This window comes from Bos taurus, chromosome 21, assembly GCF_002263795.3.
Source record: "Bos taurus isolate L1 Dominette 01449 registration number 42190680 breed Hereford chromosome 21, ARS-UCD2.0, whole genome shotgun sequence".
Lineage (NCBI taxonomy): Eukaryota > Metazoa > Chordata > Mammalia > Artiodactyla > Bovidae > Bos > Bos taurus.
This window is the reverse complement of record NC_037348.1, coordinates 44,631,420-44,650,294: the sequence shown is the minus strand read 5'-3', so window position 1 is coordinate 44,650,294 and position 18,875 is coordinate 44,631,420. Positions and strand designations below refer to the sequence as shown.

Sequence of the window (18,875 nt, the reverse complement as noted above, 5' to 3'; positions counted from 1 at the left end):
ATCCCCTGGAGGAGGAAATGGCAACACACTCCAGTATTCTTGCCTGGAGAATGCCATGAACAAAGGAGCCTGGTGGGCTACAGTCCATAAGGTCACAAGCAGTCAGATATGACTGAGTGACAAAGCACGCACAGCACATTTAAATATCATTTCAATATATGATCAATATAAAATTATTACCGAGATAGTACATATATCTACTCATATTAAATCTTCAAAATCTGATTATAATTTGAGCTTATAGCACTAGTCACATTTTAAGAACTCAAGTCACGTGTGCCTGATGACTCATGTATTATACAATGCAGAGAATGAGAGAGAGAGAGAGGAGGAGGAGGAGAAGGGAAGAAAGGAGAAGAAGGAAGAGAGAAAGTACCTTAAATATATCTTCCAAAGTTGTGTTGATTCTTATTCCAGTCATATAATGATGATGATGGAGATGAACTTGTATGATTATATGTATATGTATATAGATGAACTATAATAATTATATGTAATATAAATAAAGTGTAAGTGGTACACAGATGATAAAGCTGAACAAGCCTATCTCACCAATCCTAGTTTCATTGGATTTACTACAAGTCCCAAAGAAACTTGCCGAGTAATTTTTAAGGGAACCATATGTTCATCATGAGTCATCAACCAAAGACTATGTTCAGAGCTTATAGCCCTGTGGATGCACTGGAGGTCACAAGGGTATTTTTCTATTTTCTTCATTTTTTTGGTCAGTTGGCTTTGCTAGATATGGTACAACAGAGGCCAAAGTATGGCATCAGTCCATAGAAGTGCCAGATACATATAAGCCACTATCCATTTTCAAGAGATCTATGCTGCCTGGTGGTTGATCCGTGGCATTTGTCCTACAGCAGCCACTGAGTGGTGGCCTGAATGTCTTAGGGACAGGGCACTCCACCTGCCATACTTAGAGGAGTAATTTAGAGCCACAGTGGAAGACCAGCCTCTGTAAAAAAAAAAAGTGAGAATGCTTTTATGAACAGATACAAAACAACTTTCAAGGTATGTTATGTGAAAAGAGCAAGTGTGGAACACTGTATATGAAACATGGGCAATCGTGATAAAAGGAAAAAAAATATGGATTGCTTGTATATGAATAGACTGTCCCTGGAAGGATGGAAAACGGCAACATTGATTACCTTCAAAGAAGGGTAGGAGACAAGGGGAGGGGGAAGAAATTTTCCTTTCAATCTTGGTCCCTTTAGAATTTTGTACCACATGGTCTGTTATATTTAATATACATATAATTCCTTTCAAATTTGTGCCATGCAATTATATGTAAGTTAATAATACATAAATAAAAAAAGATAACACCATTTGAAACAAACCAGAACCATATTAAAAGTCATGTCCGTAAAGGTGAATATGTTCTGTTTTGGAGTTGAAAGTGGAGACCCAAGAGTGGAGAGGGACATTTTTAAGACTGAGGAGAAATATCCTTTAAATATATATTTTAAAAATCAGGCCAACAGTTATAATTCAGTGATCACTTCCTGGGTGCATGGTTTGTGCAGTCAGTGGGTGAACTGATGTGCCTGTACTGTCCCTATGTCCCAGAGCTCTACCGAATAGATGAGTCCACATGGTGAGTGCTACTTTTTATGACAAAGTTAAAACCAAAGGAGATATACAGGCAACGTTTCGGTTCCTGAGACGGAAGCGGCTCCAATCTTTAAGTTTAGAGAGGACACTATTAAGAATACCTTTCTTGGATAGAGATTAAAAAAGGAGCATCTTCCTGGGAAAATATGTGACTATGGAGAGAGGCAATGTTGTCAACACAGCAGTATCAGCACTATGTATCGAAACCTGGTGATATAAGTGCTTTTGTGAACTCAGTGGGTGTGGCTGTTACCTCACTGAGTGGTTGCTCCTTGTAAAGTGTATGACATCTCTCCAATTTCGACTCTTGGGAACAATATCATTTCTCTGGAAATGCAATAGAATATAGTCTTTCAGCAAAGATGTACTGTGGCTTCTGTGTGCTGGACACTGAGAGCAGCAGAGATATACAAGTAAGGCCAGCAAGGGCCCTGCCCGCAAGGTCCTGTACCTGGGATGATAAATGCGTAACTGATACAGTTCTAGAAAGAAGTGGAAGTGCAGAAGAGAGGGGAGAGGAGGAAATATCAAGAAGTTGTGAGGAGCTGGGTATCGAATTAGTAGAATTTTTTCTGATATGGGAGCAAGGATAAGTTATTTTAGGCAGAGTACTGTATTAAAAGACAGAGACATGAATTGCCACACCAGTTGGGGTGGGGTGGTGGCGGAGGTGGGGGATTCTAGCTCTGCTGGAGCATAGGGTGCTGGAAGGCAGACAAAGGTGAGGCTGGAGTGTAGACTAAGGGTCTCATGAGTGGTCATGGTGCTGCTGAAGAGTCTGAACTTTGTCTCTAGGCAATGGAGAGCTTGAGAAGATGTAAAAGGCAGGAGATGTGAGGAGGCCTGAGGTGGAGCAAAGGCTTCAGACAGAGGCTGTGCCAGCAGCTGAGGAACATGAGGAGGGAGAAGATCCAATAGATTATAGAGCAGGGGTTTCTGGGTCTGATGGCCAATGGACTGAATGAAAAGTTCCAGGGGACACATGAGCCATATTCTGGCAGACATGTAGAATAATCTGTAAATTAAGTTACACTTTCTTTGGCTAGCAGAGAATGAATTATACTTTTCCCCTCCTCCCCTTTTTTTTGCTAACAGAGAATAAATTAATACTACCTCCTGAAAATCCACATTGAAAAAAGCTCTTCTTAATTTTTAAAGTGTTTTTAGAATCATTTAGTTTGACACTGTATTGGAAATCACTTGATCCATAATTTATTTTGAAACTAATCTTCCTTGCTTAAAAATCCATCCGAATTCCAACTTAAGGCTCTCACATATATTAGTGGCTTCCTAAATATTACCACTAAAAGGTCCATACAGAGAGGTGATGAGTTGGAAGAGCCAGAGCTCAGGGCCAGGTGTTCCCAAGGCTGTTTGGTCTGGGTCAGTCCTGTGCCAACTATTGAAGAATGGTGCGTGTTTCTTCAAAGCATGCTTTGTTCTCTGAAGTGATTTCACCATGTGATGGAAATTACCATGTCAGGTTATTTTGGATAGGAAAGTTCAAAAGTTGGACATGCCAAACTGGAGCGAAAGCCTATAAGAAAACCTTCTTGATGAGAAATAGGAGAGATGTAATTTGGTTCCCAAAAATCTTTGTGATGGAGACTAATGCTGTGATCCCAAAACCTTATCAGCATTACCACTGGTTCAGTCACACCTTCCTGGTGTACGTGCTGGAGGGAGGGTTGGGGAAGATTCATACACCTTCTGAAAGCTCTTAATCATAGGGAGTTGTGCAGATCCAGTGGAAGCCTTTACATTTTGCAGTGGCCTATTTTATATTTAAAAGTTGTTAGATCATTTTAAGCAGCATGAACTACTTTTCACTTAATCGCTGCCCGTCTGGGGGTCTGTGCCAAGGTAACACTCACTACTAGCCCCACAGAGAATGACCCAAATGTGCTGTTAGTTTCCTCTAAGTGTGCCGTTAGTTTCCTCTAAATACAATCCATTGATTTTCTTTCCCCCACAGTAAGCAGGGTGATTTTGGTTATTCCAAAGCAATTAGATAGAGTATTTGGTTGGACTCTTCTTCAACCTTGAAGGATTCTATTTACTCTCCTCCATGATAGTCTTAAAGCTTTAGTCCCTTATATACCAAGAGTTGCTTTTCTGCGCCAATAAGCAAAGGCATTACAATATTAATAACCCTCGGCCATGGGTTTAGCTTCCTCACCTTCTTCCCATGCTTGGATGATTTCCTCTGCATTTGAAGTAATCAATAGTGGCCTGAAATTCATTCAGGCTTTCACACACTCCATAAAGTTTCCAAAATAAGCCAGTGGCAAGCATTTAATTAGCTCATTTTGTTTCTGCCAGGGCAGAGATACAGACTTGAGGAGTGCAAGAACTGTATTCAATATAGTTGTTACTGAAAACTTCATACCCTGGCAGTAAACGGGAATAGGATTCAGAAGACTAACAATTCTGCCTCTTGCCACCCTCTCTGTAGCTGTAGCATGTTTCTTTGCCAGTCTGTACCCACATTTTCCCTTGGGTAAAAAGATGGCAGTGTTACTGGTCTTTGAGGGTGATTTCTTTCAGAAGTAGAGTCATTATAGGAGGATAAAAGGTACATGAGATAGAGCCAGATGGGGAAAGAGGGAGACAGGCATTGAGACAAGTATTTCCCTCTGCCTGGGAAGGGCTCTGTTGGCAACGTAGGGAGAGGGCAATGGGGCATCAGCAGGGTGGTCCCTGGGACAATGTTAGGCCAAGGACATGGGAGCTGCAGAGGCTTCTACTTTTCCTGCAGTCTTTGTAGCAGGGGGAGATTTATTTCTCTCCAGGACCAGTCAACAGTATTTATTTTCACAACCTACAAAGCCTCAGAAGAAAGGAAGTATTTCTTAGGATGTTTACATTATGCTTTTTGCTAAGAGCTACTGTTGGGTTTGAAGTCACTGGTCGCTTCTATCAAGATGAGCTGAAAAAGAATCTCATGCACAAATAGGAAAAGGCTGCAGTGAGTTCCAGGTGGATAGGAAAGCTGATATTAGATGGTCTGAGATGGCCTCCAGCTACGGACAGGTAGAAAAGCCCAGAAGCGTATTCATAGGCTGAAGGTGAGAAGAGTTTTTGGTCCCTTACACTGGGTCGTGAGGAAGGTTCCAGATCTGTGATCCTGGGATAACACCACCATGTTTGCTTGTCTCCTTCTCAGAAATCTAATCTATTAATGTTTCCAATGGGGAAAATTGCCACACAGGCAACAGGACTCTGTTCCCTTCATATACTCCCACATCCTCATCTTATTGTTGGTTTATTTAGGCTTCATCTTGATCCAAAAGAGTGAAGGCAATTTACATATATGCATATATAATAAAACAAAGCTTAAAATGAGGGGTACCACTGAAGTGTGTATACATGCCGACCCTTCCAAAGTGTTCATGCCTTTTGATTTAGCAATAATGTCCTGAGAAATTTATCCCAAGGATAATACTTAAAATCTGCTCAAAGGTTTATCTTTGTTTTTCATATACTTGTAACTTTGGTTTTTAAGTTGAACTATCTTAAGAGTATAAACATGTATGCTGCTGCTGCTGCTAAGTCACGTCAGTCGTGTCTGACTCTGTACGACGCCATAGACGGCAGCCCACCAGGCTCCCCCATTCTCCAGGCAAGAACACTGGGGTGGGTTGCCATTTCCTTCTCCAATGCATGAAAGTGGAAAGTGAAAGGGAAGTTGCTCAGTCGTGTCAGACTCTTAGCGACCCCAAGGACTGCTGCCTACCAGGCTCCTCCGTCCATGGGAGTTTCCAGACAAGAGTACTGGAGTGGGTCACCAGTGCCTCTCTGATAAGCATGTATATGTACTGTTAAAAGAATAATAAAGCAAACACTTGGGCATCGACCACTCAGGTTAAGATAAAGAGCACTGACAGTGCTTTAGAAGCACCCTTTGGGTCCTTCTGCAGCTACATCCCTACCCCTGTTTCCTAACTAAATTGCTTTTAAAATTAATTAACTGAGCCTTGTTGGGTTTTAGTTGTAGTATGTGGGATCTAGTTCCCTGACCAGGGATCAAACCTGGGCCTCCTGCATTGGGAGTTTGGAGTCTTAGCCATTGGATCACCAGGGAAGGACCGCACCCCCCACCCCCCACTACCAAATCTTTTATACATTTGCAATAATAATAAAATTATCATTTTGTGATGATTATTCCATTGCTCCTCTCTATAGTTTTACCATTTATAAGTATATCCCTAAAAAATATATGGACTTCCCAGGTGACTCAGTTGTAAAGAATTTGTCTGCAATGCAGCAGACTCACCTTTCGTCCCTGAATTGGGAAGATCCCCTGGAGAAAGGAATGGCTATCCACTCTGGTATTCTTGCCTGAATAATTCCATGGACAGAGGAGCCTGGAGGGCTACAGTTCATGGGGTTATAAAGAGTCAGAAATGACTGAGCACACATGCAAAAATATATACTTTTGTTTTGCCTTTTTTGAATTCTGTTGTTGATTTCTTTTTTTTTTTAATTTATTTTTTCATTGAAGGATAATTGCTTTACACAATTTTGTTGTTTTCTGGGGGTAGAGGAGTGGGAGATACAAATTATCAGGTGTAAGGCAAGTTCAGGGATGCATTCCACAACACAGGAAATACAGCCAATATTTTGAAGTAACTGTAAATGGAAAGTAACCTTTAAAAATTATATAAAAATTTAAAGGAAAATATAAAATAATTTCTATTTTGCTTGACACTGACCAAACCCCATGCCCACCCCTTGTTCCACACATTAGCAAGGCCATTCTCATGGGGTCTCGCCTCTGGAGCAGAGCTCCCGGGTGCGTCTAGTGGTACCCTGGCCCTTCATACTTCTTTGTGGGAGACTGAGCCAGCAATGAACCATCCACACTTTGCTGATTGCCTGCTTAACAAAGCCAGTTCCGTGCCTATATATAACCTTGTGGTATGACTTCATCATCTTTCTGTACTAGATTATGTTAAACCATTTACTGAGGTGACTTCTCTCCAGTTTCCCTCTCACCTAAAGTGGGTGATGAGTCCTTTGGCTCCATGTCCTCATCAATGCATGCTTATTTGAAAATTTAAATTGAAAGACTTTTACATTTTTGTCAGTCTTATAGGTATAAAATTATAATTCATTGTATTTTAGTTTGTGTTTTCTTGATCGCTAATGAAATTGAATATTCTTTCATATGTTTGTGGGTCATTCAGAGTTCCTCTTTTGTGAAAGAACCTATTCAAATTCTTTTCTGAGTCTTTGCCTTTAAAATATTGATTCATATGAGTTATTTATATGTTCTGGTTATGATTCCTTTGTGGCTTGTATGAATTGCTCATATTTTCTTCAATTTTATGACATATTTTCTCCTTTATTATAGGATTTTTTATAAATAGAAGTTCTTAATGTTAATTCCATCAAATTTATTGAGCTTTAACTTTATGGTTTATGTGTTTGTCCTTATTTGCAAATGTTTTTTTCTATCCATGGGTAATTAAAATATTCTCCTACATTTTCATCTAAAAGTTTTCTATTTTACCATTTCCTTTTGGGACTTTAATTCTTCAGTTCATATTTGTGTATAGTAAGAATCCAGTTTTACATTTTTCCATGTGGTTAATTGTCTCAGCACCATTACTAGAAAGTCTTTTTTCTTATTTGGTTTACAGAACCACCTCTGTCAGACATCAAGCGTCCATATGTGTATTGGACTGTTTTTGGAATCATTACTTAATTAGATCAATCTGTCTGTTTCTGCACAAATACTGTACTGTCTCAAGTCTATAGTTTGTAAAACATCTTAATATCTGGTAGAATAGGTTATCTTACTATGTCTTTTGTTGGTAGGAGTTTATCTCTTCTAGGCCTTTTGTTTTTCCATATAAATTTTAGAATCGTCCTGTAAAGTTTCACAAAAAAATACACAGAATGCTGGGATTTTGATTGAGATGACCTCAATTTGGGAAAAATTGACATCTTTAAATTATTGAGGTTTTCAACCCATGAACATGGTATATCTCTACTTTTATTTAGGTTTTTAAAAATATTCGTTTGTTTATTTCTGGCTGCACTGGATCTTTGTTGCTGTGCGTGTGCTCTCTTTAGTTGTGGTGAGCAGGGCCTACTCTCTAGCTGTGGTAAGTGAGCTTCTCATTGCAGTGGCTTCTCTTGTTGCAGAGCACGGACTCTAGCGCATGGGCTTCAGTAGATATGAAACCTGGGCTCAGCTGTTCCCCAGCATGTGGAATCTTCCTGGATTATGGATTGAACCTGTGTCCCCTTCATTGGCAGGCAGATTCTTAACAATTAGACCACCAGGGAAGACCTTATTTAGGCTTTAAAAAATGAGTTTAAGTGTAGATTATAATTTTTCTCCATAAATTTTAAAAAAATGCTATTGAGAATGGTAACTATTAAAAACTTTGATCCTTATTTATTTTTTGTTGTATGTATAATGCAATTGACTTTTGTATATTGATTCTTATTAATTCTAGTGATTTACCCATAGAGTTTTATTTTCTATATACACAGTCATATCATCACCAGATAGTAATTGTTTTGCTTCCTCTCTATCCTGCATTTCTCTGTTGACTAGGTACAGTGCAGTGTTGAATAGTAAGATAATGGGAGCCCTTGTCTTGTTCCTCATCTTAAAGGAAATATTTTCAGTATTTCAGCATTAATGTGTTGTGTACTATAGGTTTATCTTTAAAATTCCTTTATTAATAGAAGGGAAAGAAGGTCCCTTCTAATCCAAGCTTGTTAAGATTTTTGGAAAATTATGAGTGGATATTATATTTTATTATATGTTTTTCCCTGCATAGATTCAGGTAATCATGTGATTTTTCTCATTAATTTGTTGGTATGATGAATTTTATTATTCACATGTTTTTTAATGATAAATTACTCTTGCATTCCTTAGATAAATCTAATCTGGTTATGATATTTTTTTTCTTAAGTATATTGCTTAAATCAGCTTGCTAATGTTTTTTAATATTTTTGCATCTATGTTCATGAGTAAGACTGGCTTATGATGTTTCTTTCCTTACTGTTCTGGACAGGTTTTGATATCAGGCACATATAATTTTTGTAAGTGAATAAGGATGATGGGACAAGGGAAAAATGTAAATAAGAAAAGATGAAAGTTAGAATTTAGATTGTGATATAAAATTTATGCCATAAGATCTCTTATGTGGTTAGGAACTGGCTCTGAACTTCCTAGTAATGAATTCAAATCAGTTTTTGATTCATAAAAGTCAATGAGACAAGATCAAAAAGCTGTTCAGGAGTCAGTATATATTTTCCAAGAGTCAGTATAGGACGGTGGTTTGGAAACTATTCCTTGGAGATACACTACTTGAGTTCTAATTTCTATAATTTACGATCTATGTAAATATGGGTGAGTTACTTAACCTCTGTTTTTCAGTGTTTTCACTTGTAAAACAAAGATTATTATGTATCTACTCACAGAAATGTTTCACAGATTAAACAAGTTAATACACACAAAGTGCTTTGACAAGTAATAGGTTCTTGGTAATGCTCAATAAACACTGACTTCTATTATAATTTCTGACAGTGAGACCAGAAAGAAATTTCTCCTTGAATGCCTCTTGAGAGGTTACTCTAATGAAAAGAACAATAACCCTAATAAAATTCTTTTAGGATGATGATGATTTAATTGTTTTGAGGAATGTGTATCTTTCAGGAAAACTTTTAAAAATCTATTTGTTTGGCTGCATCAGGTCTTACTTGTGGCACACAGGATCTTCATTGCATCATAAGAGATCCTTTGTGTACATAGACTCTCTACTTGTGGTGCCTGGACTCAGAAGTGTGGCTCTCAGGCTTAGTTGCTTCATCCCCAGCCAGGGCTCGAACCCATGTCCCCTGCATTGCAAGGTGGATTCTTAACTACTGGACCACCAGGAGAGTCTCTCAGGCAAACTTTTATAAGTAATACTTTTACAGTTGAGTTTTTGATAAGTTTTGAGAGCAGTGAATATGAAATGATGCTCTATGAGCAGTAACTGGAATACAGCCTCATAGTTAAGTATTTTTAAAACTAAAGCATAAATAGAAGAGCACTTTGCCTCCACATGGGCCAAGAAGGACTTGAGGGCATGGCTAAGTATCTCTCCTTCAGTAGTCTTAGGTGTGTATCAGTGCCTAATCAAAAGGGTGATGAAGTCCCAATGGCTGCATGAATTTTAGTTCGGGAAAAATTAAATCGGATATAGTAAATTATCACCTTGGCCAGAAATTGGTTATTAAAAGACGTCTATGTATAGTTACCTAAATTAGTTGACTTACTGTACTGAATAAATGAGTGTACTGTATTCCAGTCAAGTAACAACATTCACAACTAATGCTTACATAGAGTTTACTGTATGCTGTATGTACCTTACATAAGCACTTCACATAAGTGAATTTATTTAACCTTCAGAACAATCACATGAGGCAGATGCTGTTATTGCCGTGTTACAGATGAGTCATGCAACTGGTACTGCAACTGGTGGCAGAGCTGAGATTCAAACCCAGATAAACTGGCTCCTAAGTCCAAATGTTCAGAGAAGGCAGTGGCACCCCACTCCAGTACTCTTGCCTGGAAACTCCCATGGATGGAGGAGCCTGGCAGGCTGCAGTCCATGGGGTCGCTAAGAGTTGGACACGACTGAGCGACTTCATTTTCACTTTTCACTTTCATGCATTGGAGAAGGAAATGGCAACCCACTCCAGTGTTCTTTCCTGGAGAATCCCAGGGATGGGGGAGCCTGGTGGGCTGCCGTCTGTGGGGTCGCACAGAGTCTGACACGACTGAAGCGACTTAGTAGCAGTAGCAGCAGCAAGTCCAAATGTTATGGAGATGCCTACCCAAAACAATGACTTTACTTCTGAATTGTTGACCTATATGTAGCCCTTCTCTGTGGCAGGAATTATATAGCAGGCCACCATATTACAAATGATGAAAGAATAGGGTCTGTATGTGAGAGTGTTTTTTCTTCTCTATCCATGACAAGGTACAGATCTAGCCCAGTGGAGAGTGGTATGAATATACAAGATAAAAACAGTGGTGACACCCTTGATGCAATTTCCTCCTGATCAGTTATAGATCATAACTCTGACAGTGGGTTAAGGATCAGGTTCTCATGAAGCATCAAAAACAAGGGTCCATAGTGCATCTATTTTGTGATCTCCATCTATAATCAATTCCTATCCACTGAAATATAAAGAAAAAATCGAAAAGGAACATATGTAATCCTGTGTAACTCTGAAGACATTTCCATACACGTTAACAGAGTTTGTCAGTGATCAATAGTGGATTAGCTATGTCCAAAGGTCACCTCCTTCTGCATAAGGTATTGGCTTGCTGGGAATTTACCAGGAAGGAAATAAGCATACTGCTATCAGTAGCATCCTTTTCTGTGATCACAAGCTGCAGCTCTCTTTAGCTGGGTTCTTTCAGCATGCAAGTTCCCTGTGACATTAGTTTTTGATACTGCAGAAGCATAACATTTAGCTGCAACTATCTAATAGGAAGCTTACAGAGTTTGATTGGGTGGGAAGAAGACTTTCTTCAGTTTCTTGTCTGTCAGGGTTCGAGTAGACTTGCTGCGAAGTGGCACCCTTCTGTGGTAATTGCCCATAAAGCTTTCCAGGGTCTCAGCAATGATGTTCAAGAAAATGGTTGGTCCTGGGACATGTGGACCTAGAGGATACCACCACCTTTGGGTGACTGCTCTTGGGGACTAACTTTGCTAACACTCTGATTCTGTAATTTGGGAACAGTGAAGTTACCCTTTAAAAACTGTGATGGAGTTCAAAATGGTTTTATCTGGTAGTTATAGTAGTAGAAATAATAAAAATATATACAAATAGGGACCTGAAGGACACACTTCCAAACAATTCATTAATGGTTCTGGTATTGGGAGGTCTCCCCCGGTAATTTATTTGGTTATATTTATTTTCACAAATCAGTTGTTCAATACAAGGGAGCACTACTTAGACTCAGCAAGGAAGCAGCCTGTACATAAAGATACTTGGGTTCACAGAGCTGGGAAAACAAGCTTCTCAGCAGTTAACCAAGACCTGGACTTCTACAACCTCATTCATCTAATTCATAGCTCTGATAACAATGTCTCAGAATCTGTCCCCATTTCCGTATCTAATGGTCAAACAGATCTTACAATATAGACTGATAATAAAGTATTTTTTAATGTGATAAGAAGTTTATGGTAATATTTAGGTTTTGTAAACTCCCAGAAAGTTCTTCTGATTATCATGATTTAAGTTTTACAGTTTTGTTTGTTTCCTCTTGTTTTGGTTTTCCTGTCTTGCAATCCCTAATTCTCTTTAGTTTAAAAGGCACTTGGAGGGAAAGTCCTATGCAGCTAAGCCTCAGTGTGGGTGAAGCAGGTTTCAAGTGATTAGCAACTAATTGGAATGAGGGGAACAAAGAAATGTCTTCCTTCAGGCTTAGAGGTAAAATTCTGAAAGGTCATAAGATGGTAACACTCCACCAATAGAAATTGAAAGCCCATTAACTTATTATTCATCCTCAGATTTCCTAGCCAGCCCAGAAAAATATGAGTGTAGTCTGACTCCAGAATGGACATGTTGTTGTTCAGTCACTAAGTTGTGTCCGACTCTGTGGGACCCCGTGGACTGCAGTACACCAGGCTTCCTTGTCCTTCACCATCTCTCAGAATTTTCTCAAACTCATATCCATTGAGTTGGTGATGCCATCCAATCATCTCATTCTCTGTTTTCCCCTTCTCCTGCCCTCAATCTTCCCCAGCATCAGGGTCTTTTCCAATGAGTCAGTTCTTTGCATCAGGTGGCCAAAGTATTGGAAATTTAGCTTCAGCATCAGTCCTTCCAATGAATATTCAGGGTTGATTTCCTTTAGGATTGACTGGTTTGATCTCTTTGCTCTCCAAGAGACTCTCAAGAATCTTCTCCAGCACCACAGTTCAAAGGAATCAATTCTTTAGTGCTCAGCCTTCTTTATGGTCCAACTTTCACATTCATACATGAATACTGGAAAAACCATAGTATTGATTATGTGGACCTTTGTTGGCAAAGTGATGTCTCTGCTTTTTAAAATGCTGTCTAGGTTGGTCATAGCTTTTCTTCCAAGAAGCAAGCATCTTTTAATTTTGTGGCTGCCGTCACCGTCCACAGTGATTTTGAAGCCCAAGAAAAGAAAGTCTGGTACTGTTTCCACTTTTTTCCCATCTATTTATCATGAAATGATGGGACCAGATGCCATGATCTTAGTTTTTGAATGTTGTTTTAAACCAGCTTTTTCACTCCTCTTTCACCCTCATCAAGAGGCTCTTTAGTTCTTCACTTTCTGCCATAAGGGTGGTGTCATCTGCATATCTGAGATTAATGATATTTCTCCTGGAAATCTTGATTCTGGCTTTTGCTTTATCCAGCCTGGCATTTTGCATGATGTACTCTGCATATAAGTTAAATAAGCAGGGTGACAATATACAGCCTTGCCTTTTCCTATTTGGAACCAGTCTGTTGTTCCATGTCCAGTTCTAACTGTTGCTTCCTGACCTGCATATAGGTTTCTCAAGAGGCAGGTCAGGTGGTCTGGTATTCCCATCTCTTTCAGAATTTTCCGCAGTTTATTGTGATCCACAGAGTCAAAGGCTTTGGCATAGTCAATAAAGCAGAAATAGATGCTTTTCTGGAACTCTCTTCCTTTTTCCATGATCCAGCGAATGTTGGCAATTTGATCTCTGGTTCCTTTGCCTTTTCTAAATCCAGCTTGAACATCTGGAAGTTTTTGGATCACATACGCTGAGGCCTAGTTGGAAGGATTTGAGCATTACCTTACTAGCATGTGAAATGAGTGCAATCGTATGCTAGTCTGAACAGTCTTTGACATTGTCTTTCTTAGGAATTGAAATGAAAACTGATCTTTTCCAGTCCTGTGGCCACTCTGAGTTTTTCAAATTCCACATATTTAGTGCAGCACTTTCACAGCATCATCTTTGAGCATTTTAAATAGCTCAGTTGGAATTCTATCATCTCCACTAGCTTTCCTTATAGTAATGCTTCATAAGGCCCACTTGACTTCATACTCCAGGGCGTCTGGCTCTACATGAGTGACCACAGTGTCATGGTTATCCAGGTCATTAAGTCCTTTCTTGTATAGTTCTTCCGTGTATTATTGCCACCTCTTTTTAATCTCTTCTGCTTCTGTTAGGTCATTGCCATTTCTGTCCTTTATTGTGCCCATTGTTACCTGAAATGTTCCCTTGGTATCTCCAATTTTCTTGAAGTGATCTCTAGTCTTTCCTATCCTGTTGTTTTCCTCTATTTCTTTGCATTGTTCACCTAAGAAGGCTTTCTTATCTCTCCTTGCTATTCTCTGGAACTCTGCATTCAGTTGGGTGTATCTTTCCCCTTCCCCTTTGCCTTTTGCTTCTCTTCTTTTCTCAACTATGTGTAAGGCCTCCTCAGACAACCACTTTGCCTTGTTGGAGATCAAATCAGATCAGATCAGTCGCTCAGTCGTGTCCGACTCTTTGCAACCCCATGAATCGCCAGGCCTCCCTGTCCATCACCAACTCCCGGAGTTCACTCAGACTCACGTCCATCGAGTCAGTGATGCCATCCAGCCATCTCATCCTCTGTCATCCCCTTCTCCTCCTTCCCCCAATCCCTCCCAGCATCAGAGTCTTTTCCAATGAGTCAACTCTTCGCATGAGGTGGCCAAAGGACTGGAGTTTCAGCTTTAGCATCATTCCTTCTAAAGAAATCCCAGGGCTGATCTCCTTCAGAGTGGACTGGTTGGATCTCCTTGCAATCCAAGGGACTCTCAAGAGTCTTCTCCAACACCACAGTTCAAAAGTATCAATTCTTTGGTGCTCAGCCTTCTTCACAGTCCAACTCTCACATCCATACACGACCACAGGAAAAACCATAGCCTTGACTAGACGAACCTTTGTTGGCAAAGGAATGTCTCTGCTTTTGAATATGCTATCTAGGTTGGTCATAACTTTCCTTCCAAGGAGTAAGTGTCTTTTAATTTCATGGCTGCAGTCACCATCTGGTGTGATTTTGGAGCCTAGAAACATAAAGTCTGACACTGTTTCCACTGTTTCCCCATCTATTTCCCATGAAGTGATGGGACCGGATGCCATGATCTTCATTTTCTGAATGTTGAGCTTTAAGCCAACTTTTTCACTCTCCACTTTCACTTTCATCAAGAGGCTTTCTAGTTCCTCTTCACTTTCTGCCATAAGGGTGGTGTCATCTGCATATCTGAGGTTATTGATATTTCTCCCGGCAATCTTGATTCCACCTTGTGTTTCTTCCAGTCCAGCGTTTCTCATGATGTACTCTGCATATAAGTTAAATAAGCAGGGTGACAATATGCAGCCTTGACGCACTCCTTTTCCTATTTGGAACCAGTCTGTTGTTCCATGTCCAGTTCTAACTGTTGTTGGAGATACATAGACTTAAAACTTAGGGAAAGCTGTCTCTTTCTACTTGGTCCTAAATATTAACTCCAAGGATAGCAATGAGACAAGACCTAGCTCTAATATAGTAACTTTGGGGGCAGACAGATAATAAAATTTGTCTTTAATTTTTCCCATGAGCTACCTTTTAGTACCATTAGATTCTTTTCATAATGAATTTTGGTGAGTCTCTAAAGGAACACTCTCACCACATAGGAAATTAACCCATCCTTTCCTAAATGATTCTTGGCAGTCTCATTGGTTGTAAGGTCTGGTGTTCAGAGTCTTAGAGATAAGCTACTCTGCCATGGAAGACACTGAGTAACGTGAGATTTAAACAGCATCATAAAAAGACCATATGGAGAGCAAACAATGTGAACTTTGGAGGTTGGTAGGGTGAGTGTAGGAAAGGTGCTAAAACAAATCATAGCTGGCTTCCAAGGGCATTAATGGGAGCTGGGTAGAAGAGGTTCCAGTCGTAGGAGTGATGGAGCTTAGGAACAGTCCAGAGGTAAGGGAAAGGAGTCTCTCAGTCATTCTCAATAATTGTTATTGTATTCTTAGTGTATCATGTCTGGAGGCACTTGGTTTGAGTTGGTGTTATTCAGATGTCTTATTGTAAATTTACTATTTCCCCTTTGTAATCAACGGGCATTATGTGTGGAGCAATATTTTGTGGCTACATATATCTTGTTCCTCTTTTCTCCTCTCACAGCTATTCAACTTTTCATTACTAATTTGGAGAGATTAATATCTCAAAATTGAGATTTCTTATAAGCAGGTATTAGAACCCATTTAAAAAATCAACAAACTCAATTAAAATTTTTGCCACACTAGTATAACTTATTCATTAAGGGGCAAAAACTTACCAAGCCCAAAGGGAAGCAACTTAACTTAAGGCCTATCACCCAGTTAAACTCTTTTCTCAGGTAACCTGATTTTTCCCACATCTGGCAAATCAAGTTTTTCCAGTCCAAGGTGGAACATAAACCAATTCCTAGAATTAGGGAACACTTGGAATTTTCTGGGTCAGGGCACTGGTACTAGGGTGGGGCTCAGTGTGGGTTCATTTATACAAGGAGTCAAGAATTTCCCCAGAGAGTGTGGATGATGTCTGACAGCAGTGGGCTTGAGTGGCCTGAGGATTCCATTTTTCATTCTACAGGGAAAATTACTTCCTGAAACAGGTACAAAGACCCTCAGTGGAATTCTACAAGAGGATCTAACAAGGGATGTGGGGCAGAAAGGTACACTGTCACTAAAACCAAGATTCTCAGCTTTGACTTGTCCTTCAGGACCATTCACTCCATAACATCTTCTCCTTGAAGAAGCCAGATAGTGGATCTGAGAGCCTGTGTCAGCCACTGTCTTACATGCTGAGACATATTCCAAGGGATTACATTGGCCTGTGACCTGGATTAAAACAGGCTTTCCTGATTTCCTGTGTAGACCTGTGTTGCCTAATGCAACTGACTAGAAAAGGCAGGATTGGTAATTAAAAAAAAAAAAATTGAAATATAGTTGATTTACAATATTGTGTTAATTTCTACTGTACAGCAAAGTAAGTTATACATATATATATATATATATATTCTTTTCCATTATGGTTTATCACAGAATATTGAATATAGCTTCCTGTGCTATACAGTAGGACTTAATTTATTTATTCTGTATATAGTCATTTGCATATGCTAATCCCCAACTCTTAAAACTTCTCCCCCAGCCCCTTCCCCTTTAAAAAAGTGAAAGTGAAATTGCTCAGTCGTGTCCGACTCTTTGCGACCCCACGGACTTTGCAACTCCTCCGTCCATGGGATTTTCCAGGCAAGAGTACTGGAGTGGGTTGCCATTTCCTTGGCAACACTACGTCTCTATACCTGTGAGTCTGTTTCTGTTTCATTTGTATCATATTTTAGATTTCATATATAAGTGATATCATGGTATTTGTCCTCGTCTGACTTATTTTGCTTAGTATGGTAATCTCTAGGTCATCCATGTTGCTGCAAATAGTATTATTTCATTCTTTTTAATGACTGAGTAATATTCAGTCATATATATATATATATCTCACATCTCCTTTATCCATTCATCTGTTGATGGATGATGTTATTTCATTCTTTTTAATGACTGAGTAATATTCAGTCATATATATATATATATATCTCACATCTCCTTTATCCATTCATCTGTTGATGGATGATGTTATTTCATTCTTTTTAATGACTAATATTCAGTCATATATATATATATATATCTCACATCTCCTTTATCCATTCATCTGTTGATGGATGATGTTGTTTCCATGCCTTGGCTAATATAAATTATGCTACTCTGAACACAGAGGTGCATATATCTATAGTTTTGCCTGGGTATATGCCCAGGAGTGGAATTGCTGGATCATATGGCAACTCTACTTTTAGTTTACTGTTTTCCATAGTGGCTGCACCAACTTACATTCCCCCACAGTGTAAGAGGGTTCCTTGTCTCCATACACTCTCCAGCGTTCATTATTTGTAGACTTTTTAAGGACGGCCATTCTAATCATTGTGAGGTGGTACCTCGTTATAGTTTTAATTTGCATTTCTCTAGTAATTAGTGATGATGAGTATCTTTTCATGTGCCTGTTGGCCATCTATGTGTCTTCTTTGGAGAAATGTCTATTTAGATCTTCTGCCCTTTTTTCCATTGGGTTGCTGATTTTTTTTGTTATTGAATTGTATGAATTATTCATATAGTTTGGAAATTAAACCCTATTGATTGCATCACTTAAATATTTTCTCCCCATTCATAGGTTGTCTTTTCATTTTGTTTATGGTTTCCTTTGCTGTACAAAATCTTACAAGCTTGATTAGGTCCCATTTGTTTATTTTTGCTTTTGTTTCTATTGTTTTGGGAATAGAAAACCTAAGAAAACATTTACATGATTTACATCAGAGAATGTTGTGCCTGTGTTCTCTTTTAGGTGTTTATGATATCTTGTTTTATATTTGAGCCTTTAAGCCATTTTGAATTTTTTTGTGTGCATGATGTGAGGGTGTGTTCTAACTTCACTGATTTACATGTGATTGTCTAAATTTCCCAATACTACTTGTTAGAGAGACTGTCTTTCCTCAATTGTATATTCTTGCCTCCTTTGACGAAGATTAATTGTCCATACGTGTTGATGTATTTTCAAGCAGTTGAAATAGTCTGCAGTCTGGCCAGCATAACTGTCATGAAGAAGGCAGTGAACTCTCCAAGAATTTGACTTTTGCCCCTTTGACCTTACTGAGGAGGGACATAAAACAATCTGGAAAGAAATATATTAGAGGGTGGCTGGAGTGTGGAGCCCAAAAAAGAATCCTCCACTGTCTCTCTCCTACAAGAGTTGAGTGAAGTGGAGACCTAATTCATCCAGCACCTTCCCACAGTCAGTCTACCTTCCTTCCCATCTGAGTGCCTGCTGTAGCATACGGCATTCAAACTCTCCCTGACTGAGTTGCACCAGTTATAATTTTCCCTGCTTGTTTTATATGTTTTCTCTCACACATACTCTCTTTCTTAATTTGGGAATAATTCTGTAAGAAAGAGCTTTTCATTTCATTTCATATATGTATTTATATCTATATGGATTCATAAATTCCTCTTTCTGTTCCCTTGGGTTATAATTCATTACCATCATTATCTATTTTGATGCCCCAAATGACCCAGATTTGGCTAGTGAGACATCATAGACTTTTATCCCCACATACTTTAGTGTGACTTCCTAGGAACAAAGTTATTCCTTTACATAATCTCACCATGCATGTGTGCTCAGTCACTCAG

The 18,875-nt window shown here is 39.1% G+C and overlaps 1 long non-coding RNA gene across 1 annotated transcript in view; it reads left to right on the top strand.

Moving 5' to 3' along the window:
- The first annotated feature begins 953 nt into the window (after positions 1-953).
- The window catches only part of LOC132343412 (uncharacterized), a 56,334-nt gene continuing 38,412 nt past the window's right edge, over positions 954-18,875 (top strand). Inside the window, exon 1 of the long non-coding RNA XR_009492249.1 lies at positions 954-2,030. This is a non-coding gene — a long non-coding RNA (uncharacterized lncRNA). The remainder of the gene's footprint in view (positions 2,031-18,875) is intronic.